Here is a 14,193-nt window from a genome sequence, read left to right on the forward strand (position 1 = left end):
ACTAAATGGCATTTTTTATTAAAAGCCAAAATATTTGACCTAATTTAGAATGAGGATCTTATTATGGAAAATAAACTAGACCTGAAAAATTAAAGTATGAGAGGATAAAAACTGTAACAGTCAATAATTATCAGAAACTAACTAAGAAGAGAGTGGGAGTATAAGTTGTCATAACATTTGGAATAAAGAAATGTTGTTGGCAACCTTCGATATTACTCAGTAACTCAAGATTTGTCCTACATTTCACCTAATGAATGGCTTTTTTCAAAGGGAAATAATGTATGTATAAAATATTTACACAAAATTTCACTATAAAGTATATTACATTAATGTAAATTAGTATCATTATGGCAACAATGAAGTTAAATTTTGTTTCTTCCATAAAATGAGATTTACTTAGCTAATTAAAAATGATATAGTAGGACATTTAAGTACAATATAAAGTGCAGACACTTTTGGAAATACATCTCTTATGAAATATTTGCTTCTTGATATTACTTATTCTAAATATATATTTTAGTAGATGGAGGAATTGGACCCATAAAAATTAAATGAAGCAGGCAATCAGTGTTGAACTCTGCCACTTGGAGATGGAGAGAGAATATGAGTTCAATGACATTCTTTGTGTTGTGCATCAATTTCCTATGAATTGAAACATTCCCTCATGGAAGGAAGAGGGAAGCTCTTAAAACCAAGAATTGAACAAATATCACAAATTCAGAAAAACTTAAATTTGCAAGATTCCCTCCTCAAGGATAAACAAGCAATAAACAATTTTCGAATCAGTAGAGCTACATGCAAAGACACTCCAATCTGCCTAGCCATGTGCATGTCAGCAGAGAACTTTGGGGATGCAGCTTTCATTACCCACATTTGAGTGGACTTGGCTAAAACTCCACTGACTTTGGGTCATCCATGCATCTCTACATATGCTGTCACCCATACACCTGTAAGTAACCTCAATTAGCTCATCAGTTTGCCAAGTGGGACTTTGGTGGAATCCTTACTTTGGCTTTTGTTGCTTGCCTGTCTGGGGTTAATAGACATGTTCTTCACATCTCCCCCCTACTCTTGTCTGTGAAGCCCAGACGTTCCCTGCTCTATTACTCCTATGTCCTCTTCTGTTCTTCCATGTACAGAAATCCTCTGAAGTGTGAGTCAGGCTCAAGATTATATCCCTTATCTGGTGAGTACTGTACTCTGGTCAATTCAAGTATAGATAAAAATCATGACGACTTCTATGAAATAGTTGGTGACTAGCTGGATAAGGACAGGGTAAAGCTTAAAGATTAATATGAAACTAAATATAAAATAGATGCTGATCATCACAGTGGGTACTGATGTTACTAATGTTCATAAATATTAGAAAACATCTACCAGTTTGAAGGCTGCTATCACTGTAGCTATTTGTTTTGCTATTCCAAGTTAAATGTATATTTATATTTTGTAGAGTTATCTTATTTAAATGGGGAAAGAAAACTAGGGCTAGTCTGAGTGGCCAAGCCTTTCAATTTTGTCAAAAATATTTGATTGAAGAACATTTTAAAGTACTTTTATTTGTAAAAGGCAGATATAAAAGTAGCATATTCAATGTAGTTTAATTTTGAGAATTGAAACTAACAGAGTAATGGTACAGCCTTCACCTGCTTTCACATGAGAGAAAACACTCATACAACATTTGAGGTCATCACAAGATCGTTTAACCACTTTGTTAAAAATTCTAGTACTGCAATTCAGCAACACTACTGATATGAACACAAAGAAAATGTCACAATAAATTCTTAGACTCTGTGTTTGTGTATGTGTGTGTGTGTGTGTGTGTGTGTGTGTGTGTGTGTGTGTGTGTGTGTGTTTTAAGATGTTTAAGATTGACTGTACACGTACTGGTATATTACCCCTGATCTGAAGATGGAGGTGACACAAATGAACAAAGCCAACTGCATTCATTCTGAGTTAGCTGAAGCAAAGGAATCAAGTAGAATCATGTTTGTCTTTAGAGATATTCCAGAGCTGGTAGAAGAGTACAGGGGCAGGCCTCCCATGGGTATCAACAAAGCATGGCTTATCAAGTTGTGGTAAGACCAAACACCTTCCCTTGTACTAAGACTGAGAAAGGCAATGCAGTATGAGAAATAGACTACCAAGATCCAGCAAGAGCACTAGGGCCCTGCTCCCACTCTTAAGAGTCTCACTAAAAACCAAGCTACACAACTGTCACATGTATGTTGAGGACCTAGGATGGTCCCATGCAGATGCTCTGTTGTTGGTTCAGATTCTGTGAGTTCCTATGAGCCAGGTTAGTTGTTTCTGTGGGTTTTCTTGTGATGTGCCTCCTACAATCCTTCCTCTCTCTCTTCAGCAGAAATCCCTGAGCTAGGCCTAGTATTTGTCTGTGGGTCTCTGCATCTGTTTCCATCAGTTACTGGATGAAGGCTCTCTAAGGATAATTAGGGTAGTCAATAATGTGATCACAGGAGAGGGCCAGTTCAGGCTACTATCCACTATTGCTAGGAGACTTAGCTGGTATCATCCTTGTAGATTTTTGGGAATTTCCCTTGCATCAGGTTTCTACCTGACCCGGAAATGCACCCCCTTTCCAGTCATCTCTTTCAGTACTCTCTCCCTCCACCCACCTCCTGACCCAATCACTCAAGTTCCAATCTGCACTTGCCCCCAGTCCAGGAACTCACATATTGTTTACCAAACAATATATAATGAGAATGTGTAATTTAATGCAATGCTAATGTTAGATCACCTTAGAAACAAAATTTTATATACTTTATTAAATTAGGAAAATGCAGTAACATTTTAAGAACAATGGGGATAGTATAAAATGGAGATGCCCAAAGAAAAGGAAAATGAAGACTGCAATGATTCATTTGTTACTACAGGTACTAATGGAACATGTTAAAAAGTGATTTCTTCTGAGTTATTTAGAAAGTATGTTTTACTCCAAATGCAATCTAGTGTGCTACAGAATTTAATTTAACAGGACATTTTTGCCAGTATCTGGTTAGTGTGAACACACTCTAGGCACCCTGTGACACTATGGCTCATATCATAGTGGAATAAGAAAACGGCATTTAAATTTCAGCTGTTAAGCAACCTGCAGGGGCAGTGAGCTGAAGCTGTTTCTCTTTCCCAGGCAGGCTTTGTTCAACACTGTTCTTTGTACATTTTTTCCCTTTTACTTAAGGTCAGAGAGTTCACATTTATTGTTACTTTTATTTTTAACATTTGACTTCTATCTTTTCCCTTGCTTTTTCTCTTCTCTCTTTTGGTACAGTTGGTCAGATTTTCTATTGAAACGTTTGAATAGAGTTGTGGAGTTACAGGAAAGAAAGTGGCTGAGATCTCATCACTTGTGAGATAAGTCCCAGGGTGCCTTTGCAATATAACCAACACATTGATTTCTTTACTCCTGGAAGTCATAGACATTACTGCACTATTTAAGTTGCAAAATAAAATGTTCCGATCTTAACAGTGCACTGAGGTGATGGGTGCATAGCAGCAGTGATCATGATTATTTAGCAAAATTTAAAGTATCACTCTCCAAATGTTATTCCAAAGGGAACTACTGAATAGCAAACTTACGTCGAACAGGTACAAATATGTCAGTCAGGGAAGGGTGCTGTATCAAAGAACATTGAGACTTCCTCTTGGGGTAGATCAAACCCAAAATTTGAATTTTCTTCTTTGCTCAGTGTCTTCTGTCCAGCTGTTGTCTGTGGATAGTGCCCAAACTGTTTTCTGCCTGTTGTGTATATATCGATGCTGTCTGTCCTTGTTGTCTGTTACTAACAAAGTACTTCGATCTGTCCTTATTGACACATAAACTGTGATTTTTTTTTTTTTTTACAGAAATCTTCAACAGGATTTACAAGAGAAGTTATTTTTGTTACAATTGACCTGGAATAACACTCAAACGGCAAAGAAATGTTAGCGACCTTTATCTCCCTGTTGCTTATAATATTTATGGGATATTTGTTGTGCTTAATGTATTTTTCAATCTGTTGGCTACTTTCAGCAAATGATTATTACAACTCACACACATATACATGCATTATCTTGGTCAATGCCATGGAAAAATACATGATTTTAGGTTAAATCTATGCATTTATCTTAGATTGCAGAGCCTTATAGCAGATTGAGCACATGATTTTAAATGACCCCCAACGACTATTGTCTTGGTTAGGAGGCATGCCAAAAAATTTCTTTCTGAAGTAAAGAGATGTTTTCAGGAAAAAGAAAAGATATTCTCAGTGTAGTTAGTACAACACATAACTAAGTTACATTTGTCTTCTTACATTATATTAATATAGAAATTTTTGACATTGGAATTAACAAATTTACAAGAATAGCGGCAACAAAAACAGAGGCATTGTTTTCTATTCTATGCAACTCCTTTCTTTGAAAATGTTTTGTAGCTGGAATGTTTTAATGAATTAAATCTAATAATTGATTTACATTATTCTACTTTTAGTTTTTAATGTGATGTTTTATGCTCTTGATTGTTTCAAAGTCCTTCTTATTACATATAATTAAAAGAAAATGGTTAAAATTGCAGTGGCTATCCCCAGTAATTTTATAGTCTGCAAATGCTCTTTCAGATAAAAGGAGGCAAAGTTCCTTGAACAAATTACTGCTTATGATTTCCTGTTGCATATTTACTGGATGGTTCTATACCATCTGTCAGAGCATCATTTGATTGAGTAAAGAAACACAGAGGAGTTGATTCATCTTATGCAACATGGCACTTCAATGAGAATGGTGAAGTTCAAAGGAATTTTGAAAAATGGGCTCATCAAATTCAGACACATTATTCAAAGACTATAGTGATTGTTAGTAGTAAAAACCATATTTTAATATTAACCTCACTATTTATTTTGAAAGTTATTAAAACACCAAATCATTGTTATAAAAATATTTATCATATAAACAAAATACCCATGTACCATCTTTCATATTATAAGTTGTTGGATATATGATTAAAGGAAGTGTTTTTATATAGAATATCTTAAGTTAATTCCATTTCTCTAGTGCTTAATGTAAGTTTATAAAATTATAATCAATATTGTCCAAAATGAGACAATATTCCACATACATGACAACTATAGCATGGGAGTCTGAGTAATGTAAGCCAAAGGCATTCATGTTACCTACCAATTACAGCAGGTATCAGGTCATGCTAAGGAATTAAAAAGAAAATGGGCATCAATAAAGTAACATTTAGCCTCTAAAATATTCTGTCTTGAACCTAAAGAAGATGGTGGGCTTGTAGGAAAGGGAGGACACTAAAGTGCGGAGAATGAAATAGAGACTCTCTCTAAAATTGTCAACACTTTCTTCTCATTAACAGTGCCAGCAACAGACATGAAGATATGGCTTTCTGGATAAGAACATTCACTGCTTTTGCACAAGACCTGGGTTTGGTTCTCAGCACCCATATTCAGTGGCTCACGACTACCTATAACACCATGTTCATGGTCTCCATGTAGTACACATAGATATACATAAGCACACACAGATATATTCAATAACATACATCTAAATTAATAAAATAAAATAGATCTTTAAAAATAATATTGACATCCTCTCATTAATTCCTCAAGATGCAGATGATTGCAAAACTCACGTAAAAAGATGTTTTAGCAAAGTATTAGACATTTTCTAAATACTAGGATGTTTCTCATAACCTGAAAATTGAAAACAGATTTTAGCAGATGCATTTTCACTTATTTGGAATTCCATGCCCTCTGAAATTGATAGTTTGTAGTAATATTTATGGATATAATGTATCTCTAAATAAGACTTAAGAGCTTGCAAAACTAAGTATTTTGTAGTATAAATTTCATATGGCTCTACATGTATTATATACATATATGCAGTATGTGTTCACTTGTTCACATTTATTCATTGTTTAACAGATTTTTCTCACGTTCTATGATAAATTATTTGGGCATTTTAAGACAAAAGCAATTCACTTAAACTTGAAAAACTGAAAATCAAATGCTACTTAAATAATGATTTTAATGAGAAAATAATAAAACGTCATGCCTGAGGACTTTGAGATGTAGATTCTTGGAAAGATTTTTGAATAATTATCATTCAAATTGTTAAATAAAATATTCAGCCAGTGAAGAGAGGGTGAGGGCATATCTGAGGAACCAAACAAGGTGTACAAATCTTGACAGAAAGGAACAAACAATCAACCTGGCCAATAAGTAAGCTTCTGAGAAAGAAACCAAAGCAGATGGTGTAGCCGGAAAGTGTCCCTCTAGCAGGCAGATCAAGTCTAGCAACAGAGATGTGTATGTGTAGAAGCAAGAGGCTAATACATTAAAATCAATCTCAGTCTGGTGAAGAGCTTGTATTCACTATAGACACTGAGTTCCCCTTACAAATCTCTGAGGAATTATGGCTAATTCTCAGTGTTTCTCCACCTGGAGAAAGAGAGACCTGGATTGGTGGTGGTGGTAGTATTTTACTCTTAGGGAGGCCCACCACCCAGCTCACAAAATATTCACACACACACAGAGGCTTTGTATTACTTATGAATGCCTGACTTTAGCTTGGCTTAGTTTCTTGCCAGCGTTACTTAACTTATTCCATCTACCTTTTGCATCTAGGCTTTTCCCGTTCTCTTACTTCTGTAAATCTTACTCTTATTCTGTGGCTTGCTGTGTAGCTGGGTGGCTGCTCCCTGGAGTCCTTCTCTGGTTCCTTCCTTGATCTCTCTCTCTCTATTTATTCTCTCTGCCTGCCAGCCCCGCCTATCCTTTCTCCTGCCTTTCTATTGGCCAGTTCTTTATTAGACCATCAGGTGTTTTAGACAGGCTCAGTAACACAGCTTCACAGAGTTAAACAAATACAACATAAAGAAAAGTAATACACCTTAAAATATTCTACTACATTGGATATTGATGAGATCTATGTCCCTTTGATTGGAGATACCTTCAGCTAAGTGTCCTGGGATAAATATATAGCATGGAACATTTGACACCTTCACCAAAATAAGAGCAGATAAAAGTCACAAAGTATACTCAAGTAGAGAATATGAGTGAAGAATCAAAGAAAAACCTCTAGGAATATAGCATGAGCATTCTAGAATCCACTAGGGACGAGGGATACACGGGAATCAGTAATTCCCTCTATACCTTCTTCTCTATCATAATTAAAATGGATAACCCTCATCTCCATCTACAACACCCATAAGTGACCTGTTTTGGTAATCCAAACATTTCTCTACGACAGTGCTATGATTTAGCTAACTGTTGATCAACAAACACTTTATCACCAACACATGCTCCAATCCCCTGCCCTAGACTGAGCCTCGGCCTGTTTCATAATGGTTTCCCATAGCATTGTTGTGACAGAGTTCTTTGTTGGTAGTTTTACAGCAGTAGGCCTTAATATATCTACATGAGAATCTTAACTTCGATTACAGCAAAGCTTTTTTATAAGATGAAGATCTGCTATTCCAGAATCTAGTATAAAGTGATAAAAAAGTATGTTGTTAATTGATCAGCACGAGTAAAGGAAGAAATCACTAATATTTCTGTATTTAATTCCTGGTTCAGTAAAACTCTTTGATTCCTGGTTCAGGTAAGTATAAAAGAACTGCGTGGTGTTTTTAAGTCAGGCACATTCAATAATGTCTCTCTCTTCTCTCTCTCTTTCCCCTCTTCTTTCTCTCTTTCTATTACACATACCCACTCACACACATACACAATCTGAAGGCTTGAAACCAGAGCCTTATGCCTGCCTGACTAGTGCTCTACCAAGCTTCATCGCCAGATCCTCAGTAGTCTCTTTTCCATGTGCCTTTTAAAAATACATGTTTGCTCCAAGTCAGTGATAAAGTGATAAGTACATGGTCTTGAAATTTTCTCAACTTAAAGTAGATTTCTTTGCCAGAAGTAATATTTACAGGATCTCTATATCAGTATACTCAGTGCTATAATCTCTGTAATCATAATGCAGTCAAAATTTGTGATTCCAAAAGAAACAAACCAATATTCAGAGTAACAGTTTCCATAGCCAATGCTCCCTACTCAGTGTTTGATCTATTTCCCCTAAGTAGTAAGAGTAGATCCTTAAAAGACAATGATAATTCAGGTCTCAATGATATCATTATTGATGCTGTGATATATCATCAACATTAATCAGATGACCAACCGTAGTAGAACTCTATGCTGCTGCTCCTGTGATAAACTTTCATTGCAAAGATCATGTATAGATTTTGCACAGGACTTTTGGACAAGTTTTGAGAGGCAAGGGGCATCCTGAGTTTCAAGAGTGGATGCATCTGAACTAACTGGTAGTTGCTTGCTACCACTATTTTTCAAATAAATATTTGTGTGTTTTGTGTGTATGTGTGTGCGTGTGCACACGCGCGTCTGTGTGTGTGTATGTATGCGTGTGTGCGCGTGTGTGCGTGTGTGTGTGCGTGTGTGCGTGCGTGTGTGCGTGTGTGCGTGTGTGTGTGTGTGTGTGTGTGTGTGTGTGTGTGTGTGTGTGTGTGTGTGAATGTATCCCATATATTTTCAAGTGCCCTTTAGGCCCTAAAGAAGATATTCCATTTCCTGGAAATGGAGTTTCTGGCAGTTGGGAAGCAACTGACATGTATGTTGGGGATGAACTCTGGTCTTCTGGAAGGGCTTCAAGAATTCTTAAGCACCGAAGAGCAGGTCCATGCTTCCTTTTTGTCTCTTTTGTAGATGCAGTATAAGGAAAATTGTATGGCCTTCCCATTCATTGTCCATTTATTTACAGATCTGTTAACTTCTTAATAAACAACACTAATGTGAGAAATCCACGAGAGTCTGCTTAAGGGGTATCAGGTATTTATTAAGATATTAAATAGAGGCCGGGCGGTGGTGGCACATGCCTTTAATCCCAGCACTTGGCAGGCAGAGGAAGGTGGATCTCTGTGAGTTCGAGGCCAACCTGGACTACCAAATGAGTTCCAGGAATAGTGAAAAGCTACACAGAGAAACCCTGTCTCGAAAAAACAAAAAGAAAAAAAAAGATATAAAATAGAGAAGTACACTCATGAGCATGAGCACAGAACTGAGTAAATAGATGAAGTAGTCCTCTGTTCTGTCTGGGAGTAAATGCACCTGGCTGTCTGGTGTCCAATCACGCCAAGAAGAGAAACGTGACCCCTCTCCCTTTTCTTTTAAGAGGTCAGGTATGCGGGCAAGAAACGCCACAGTCATAGGTAGAGCAAATACCACTATACAACAGTAGCCCTTATTTTTTTTTCTTCTTTATTGTCAACTATACAGTCTTCATAAGTCATGATTCCAGTTTGTTTATTATGTCGCATCTCCTGACGTAACATGTTAGTAACTGTTCATGGCTTATTCCATTTGTAAGTAAGAATAGTGTACCATTTACCTTGCAGAACCTCTACACAAGTCACACTACAATGCAGGAATGACACTTGGGTCATCACATACCTTCCACATTTACAAAAACCCCAGAAGGTGCCAAAGCTAGATAAAAATAAAAAATCAGAGAATGTACCAATGAATGTCCATCATGAACATATAGATAAACTGCCCCTGTAAAACATTGCCACAACTGAATCTTCTGACATTAATAGATTATATAACATGAACAAATGAAATTGAAAGCAAAATATTCTAGTGTTTTGACATAGGAGTTTTCATGTTCTCTATGATTAGTAACTTAGGGCATTTAATTTCAGGGAGACCAAATGTAGAATGGGAGTCAGGCAATGGTACCAAGGGAATTTGAATGTTGAGTGTTACTCATGGAAGTGGGTTCTTTTAGGACCTAATTTTTGTGCTGTATTTAGTTTATTCATTCATATGTTAATGGATAGTATAACCCTGTGTTGTCATCTATGTGACTTATTCTCCTGTGAGCATGATTGTTAAAATATCTCCTGAGTGGCTTTCCACTATCTGAGGTAGACATACACTAAGATGAATTCTTATCTGTATTTTATCAAATGTTTATAATCAGAGGAAGTATAATGAAACTATGGAAGTGAAACAATGGATATATATGCATTTTTAAACTAAGTTTTATTTTTCCATCACAAGGGATTTTGTCTAGAGCCTTATACATGCAAGGCAAGCATTCTACTGCTGAATAATATGGCCAGCCTTCTTTTTTACTTTACTGTTTTGTCAAGTGATCTTACTACATTTTTCAGGCTTGCCTTAATTCACATTATAGCCCAGGCTGGCTTTGAATTTGCCCCAAGCTCCCTAGCATGTAGGATTAAAGGCATGTGCTATGAGTTCATGTAATTTAACCTGTTATATGGTTATTCACTGGTTATTTTAAAAATTTATTAAAACATAATTACATCATTTCCCCATTCCTTTCTTCCTACTTTTCCTGAGTCTGCTTCCACACACTCCCAAATTCATAGCTTCCTCTTATTTAACCATTGACTTAGCTGCACATGTACACAAATGAATATGTATCACCTGATGGGTCTGTTCAGCATTGCCCAGAAGTATGTATTTATAGAGCTTAAAGTAAACATATCTTTCAAATGCATTAAGTTGGATTTATTCCAAAGATTTTCTATCAATAAAAGCTCTTATAAAAATGCAATAACTTATCCTTATGTCAATATTTTAAAGTTTGAAGTATTAAGAAAAAACAATCAAATCATTCACAAAAGCAATACATGGTACTAGCATATTTTAAAATTATATTGAAATCCTATGTTTCCTTTTTGAAAATTCACAAGTATGCACTGTAATTATGTGAACAAAGCTAATTTCCTTGAATAATTTCACTGAATACAACTAAAAGTTCCTTGTTGTATTTTCAAAATGCTCTCACTCAGGTTTGCTCTATGGATACCTTTTTCTTATTTAGGATTTCTATTGCTGTGAAGAGACACTATGACAACAGCAACTCTTATAGAGGAAACTTTTAAATAGTTTGGCTCACTTACACTTTCAGTGGTTCAGTCCATTATCATCATGATGGGTAGTATGGCAGCATGTAGGCAGATGTGGTGATGTTGGAGTAGTAGCTGAGAGTTCTACATCTTGAGGGCAACAGGAAGTTGACTGAGACACTGGGTGGTATCCTGAATAGGAAACATCAAAGGCCACACTTACATTGACACACTTTCTCCAACAATGCCATACCTACTCCAACAATGCCATACCTCCTAATAGTACCATTCTGTATGAGATAATGTGGGCCAGTTACATTCAAACTACCAAATTGCACTCCCTGGCCACCATAAGTTTGCAACAATATCATAATAGAAAATTCTCTTAGTCCAACTTCAAAAGTTCCCAGAGTCAATCACAATCTCAATGATTTTTTAAAGTCCAGAGTTCAATTTCTTGTCTGAGATCCATACAGTTTCTTAACTGTGATCCCCTGTTATAATTAAAATAAAAAATCAGATCACATACTTCTAACATATAATGGCACAGGATATACATTACCATTCAGAAACATTTGGAAGGGAGCATAATGAGGAATTACTGGACCAAATCAAGACCAAAGATTACCTGGGTAAAATCCAAACTCTGCATCTTCATGTTTGATATCAAAATACTCTTCAGATCTCCAACTCCACTCAGCTTTGTTGACTGCAGCTCACTTCTTTCTCTTGGGCTAGTTCTACACCCTGTTAGCAGCTCTCCTCAGCAGATATCCCACAACGCTGGCATCTCTAACATCTTTGGTTCTCCAAGGCAATCCCGGCTTCAACTTAACATCTTCACAAAATGGCCTGACACATGCCTGGACACAGCAGCTTTCCTTAGGTACAGAGGCAAGTTCTATAACTAATTTCTTCTATCCTTAACTCTAAAGCCAGAATCATGCGGCTAAAGCTGCCAAGTTCTGCTGCTTACTGGGGCTGGAATATGACACCCTTGTTCAATTACATCTTCACAACTTCCCTGTCTTTCACTACTTAAGCTTGGTTGTTCCCAAGCTGGATCTCTAGAGCAGGCTGGCCTCAAACTCAGAGATCCTTCAGCCTCTGCCTTTCCAGTCCTGCAACTAAAGGTGTGCCCCAACATACCCAGCTCTAAGCTTTTCTTAGGTTCTTTTCAACAAATTGGAAATTTAGCTGGGTGGGATCTTGCCCTGAGGTCACCACTCCCTTTATTCCATTTGCTTAATCTGATGATTTCATTGAACACAAGATTTAGCTCCATTCCCCTTCCTGGTGTTCTTTTGCTCCTCAAAATTTACATTTTGTAATTTTATTTGCTTAGCTTGTTCCCTTTCATTATAAATCTTCATTAGAGTTAATAACACTGATAACCATACAGCAGAGTCTATACTTGGCTGTTTTGTGATTTCCTCTGCCAATGGAGTTAATCTAAAACTCTTGACTTTAGCCTCAGGTAGACTCTTTGGAAAAGGGCAAAAAACAGTTAATTTTTTCACCAAAATATCACAAGACCAATCTCTAGGCTACATACTAACATTCTTTGCCTCTCAAAACTCCTGATCCTCACAGTTCATCAAATCACATTCAGCAACACTGTTGTCCATGCTTCTACTAGTATGGCCCATTAAACAGTGCTTAAAGCTGATTTCCTAACCCAAACACCCAAAGTCCATATTACTCTGAATAAACACATGGTTAAGCATATCACAATATCCTAGTCTCTGGTACCAACTTCTGTCTTTGTTAGAATTTCTATTGCTGTGAAGAGACACCATGATCATGCTGACTCTTATACAGGAAACATTTATGTAGGGTGGCTTGCTTACAGTTTCAGAGGTTCAGTTGATTATCATTATGATAGGATCTTTGCAGCACGAAGGCAGATGTGGTGCTAGATTATTAGCTGAGAATTCTGCTTCTTGAAGGTAATAGGAAGTTAACTGAGACACTGGGCAGAATCCTGAGTATGGGAATCTTCAAAGCTGATCCCCAGAGTGACACACTTCCCCTACAAACCCACACCCACTCCGGAAAAGCCACACCTCCTATGAGCACCACTCCTTATGAGATTATGGGAGCCAGTTACATTCAAACTACCACATCTTGAGGGGTTTTTTGTATAGTTGTCATTGACTTATATTTTATTGTATGTTTCTTTTGTTGAAAGTAAATATTTTTGTAAAATATATTCTGTTTATGGGTTCCTCTCTCCCAACTCTTCCAAGTTCCTCCTTACCTTCCCTACCTTTCTTTCTGTCTCTCCATTGAATACAAGCTGGCATCTAAAGAACAATATTAAAGTAAAATAAAATTATATAAAACAAGCACAATTAAACCTGAACAGGACAAAGCTGACAAACTTTTAATGTTTTTAATTATAATAAAATGTATATGAGTATAATTATCCATTGATAGCTATTATTAACTTTTAACTACTTGTAATATATTCTCAAACTTATTCTGAAAATATTGATGACAAATTCAAATTTTAAAATTCAATACCAATAAACCATTAAAAACTTAAAACATTCTTCATCTTTGCATTAATCCCCTATACTAACAAAAAAGACAAAGAAAAAGGAAAGAAAATTCATTCTTCATTCCAAGGTTATTTTACAAACTGTATCATTTCTTTTTCTCATTAATAGTTTGTTGTTATTACTCAAATTAAATATATTATATTTCTTAATTCATTGGTAATTTTTCCATTAGAGATTAGGAAAAATAGTTATTTAATATTGACACCTAAATTGCATTAATACATTGCAATATGAATTAATTTGCTACCTAATGTTTTCATCAGTCATATGTGTCAGTATACCCATAGTAAGTAAGAAAGTCTTACCATTGGAAATTAAAAATAAAGCAAAATACTAAGAAATGCAAATAGATACCTTTGAAACTACAAATACAAATAAGTTTCAGTTCATAATTATGCAAGTTATAACTGTAGATATAACCCTCTTTTAAATTTTTATTTTGAAATTGAAGTTAATGATAAAATATTTACAAAGTACAGCATGCTAAACTGTCTTTGTAGCAATAGTTTTGAATGTTGGTAGGGATATCTATAAAATTAAATTTGCCTCAAATATCAGTATCACCTTAAAATCAGAAGCTTAGCTGAAAGAATTTCTTCCTTTTAAAAGAATTAATTTAGTTGAATTTGATGTCCATTTGTACAGTAGAATAATGTTCTTCCCCACAGAGTTAAACAGAGGAGTGCTAATCTTTATTCATAAGGCCAATAAATTCGTTCAAAGAGCACATCTGCT

The sequence above is a fragment of the Onychomys torridus genome, chromosome 13 (assembly GCF_903995425.1).
Source record: "Onychomys torridus chromosome 13, mOncTor1.1, whole genome shotgun sequence".
Taxonomy (NCBI): domain Eukaryota; kingdom Metazoa; phylum Chordata; class Mammalia; order Rodentia; family Cricetidae; genus Onychomys; species Onychomys torridus.